Source organism: Sciurus carolinensis, chromosome 12 (genome assembly GCF_902686445.1).
Source record: "Sciurus carolinensis chromosome 12, mSciCar1.2, whole genome shotgun sequence".
Lineage (NCBI taxonomy): Eukaryota > Metazoa > Chordata > Mammalia > Rodentia > Sciuridae > Sciurus > Sciurus carolinensis.
Genome location: NC_062224.1, coordinates 106,674,472 through 106,676,855, shown reverse-complemented (window position 1 = coordinate 106,676,855; position 2,384 = coordinate 106,674,472).

The window sequence follows — 2,384 nt, the reverse complement described above, 5'->3', positions numbered from 1 at the left end:
GATAAGAACCCAAACTGTAGCGAAAGAAGAACTGAAGGCCAGAGAGGCAGGGCGCTGGGCACCAGGAGGCCAAGCCACAGAAGGCCTCTGGCGGGGGCTGAGGTCAGAAGCAGGACAAACGCCACCAGTCAAGGTGTAGAAGACTGGTTGGGGAGCAGCACAGGTGAGGTCCTTGAACAACACCAGGTGACGCTGCTGTCATGGGGTCCTGGTGACGTTAGTGTCGGCGCAGAGTAGCAGGGAGATGGGCTTCACGACACCGGCATGAGCAGGCGAGGCTCGGCCATCCTTCAAGTCCCCCATAGGCTTCAAATCTGCCATGTTCAGACTGGGTTGGGAGGGAGAGGAGGGTAGTCGTGATTTCCCCTGAACTTGCCCCAACACAGCAATGGCCTGAGGTCTGCTGATGCCATGTGAGGCCAAGCCAGACCCATCTGAACCAAAGCATTAGACAAGTCCCTGCCTTGGTGGAGGAAATAGCTAAATATGGCCACACATCTGGTGCAAGAACCTAACTTTAGCTTTCTATGAGCGTATGCAAAATTCGCCCGGGGCCACTTCTCTTTTAAATCTCGCACCTGTGGGTATTTGCATGCCTGGCCTGCCTGCTCCCCAGTTCTGAGTCTGAAAACCTCCCAGACTCTCAAGCAGGACTCTTTGTTCCCTTGGCAACCAGCTCCTCCAGCCCCTCCCACCTGAGGCACCGCCTCCCCTTCTGCTCTTCTGCACGGGTGGGTGGGCCCCGGAGCAGGCAAGGGCCTCACAAGGTCCACAGCTTTGGGCAGGACTGAGATGTCACTTGGCCCTGTGAGAGGAAATGTCAGCTCAGGAGCCCAGGGTCCAGTCTGTCAATTATCCAGGTTCCTTGCTTCCCCCACCCCATCCCCTGGCTGTCAGCCTTGTGTTCTTATTATGGTTCATTAGCTTCCTAAAGAGAGGTTGAAGGGAGAACGTGAAAGGAGAAAAATGGGGAAATGTGTACTGGCCAGAGATATGGTGGGGAAGGAAGTTAAACCAATTACCTTGAGATTTCGATTGTCTACCCACTCTCTCCTCCGCCCCTTGCTGGTGCATAACCAGGGACCAGAATTAAACGTGGGATGCAGAAAAGCATATTTTACACCATTTACCAATGAATCTTGATCTTCAACTTGAAAGCTGGTGAGCCCAGGGTCAAGATGCTCTGCTGTGACCAGGCCCTGGGAGGTGAGATGCCAGAGAGGGGAGGGGCTGGCCATGACCTTCTGCAACCACCTCCTCTCACAGAACTCCCTCACTCTATGAGGCCAGCATTAATTCCTTCTGAGTGTAGTGCCCCGGTTACCTCCCGTGGGGTCCCTCCTCTTTAAAAATGTCAGCACACTGGATCAAGCTTCCAGCACATGATCCCCTGAAGGATACTGACTGGAGGCCAGGAAGCCTTCCTGTGAGGAGGATGGGGTAGGAGCCATGAGCCACATGCGGGATACCTCCTTGGCACCATGCAGAGACAAGGGCTGGCTGCAAGTGTGGAGAATGGAAGAGTCAAAGAAGCATCTTCTCACGTCACACCCTGGAAGAACGCCAGGGTCCCGAAGTCTGGGCCAGAGGGCTTATGACATATGAGAGGAACACCAAGAAACAGATCTAGGCAGGGGAAGAGGCCCGGCAGTAAAACCCCAGTACCCTCTGGCAAGAAGAGGGGACCTCGCTGCCAGGAACGTCCAGTTGGAGCCCCAGCTCACTAGCCCTCTCTCCTTCCACCTTACATATTCTTCCTCCTCGCTGGACTGTCACTCAAGAGAAAATGCAGAGGTGGGCTCACAGTTCTAGAAAGAGTCTTAATGGTTCTGCTAAAGTCAAATGGGCTACGAGCCTCTAGGAAATATCAAAACAGAGGAAAGAGGACGAGGCCTCCCTGAGTAGCAGATGCTGAATGAAGTCCCACGTCTGGAAGGTGCGCAGGGTTATTGCCCCTGTGGGAAGTCCTATTCCTACCGCGCCCATGGGGTCTCCAAACCATTGGCCTCACAGCAGCGCCCACTAGCTTTCTCTCCCTCTCTCTCTCTTGTTAGTTGTCAATGGATCTTTATTTATTTTTTTATCTATGCACCGTGCTGAGGATGGAACCCAGGGCCTCACACATGCAGGCAAGTGCTCTACCACTGAGCCCCAGCCCCAACCCCGGCCCCCTCCTAAGGAGTGACTGTCAGAGTCGTGAGGCCAAGGGCCTGGAGCAGTTCTAGGAGAAATCCAAGAACACCTGTTGCCTCCCACCCAGAAAACAGCCTGTCCGCTTTAATACAATGCCATGCCCATTTATCTTTGGTATGCAGCTGGTAACTATGCAGCCCTGAGTCCTGCAATGGAAGGAAATCCCTACTGTGTGCTGACAGGCGTGGGCA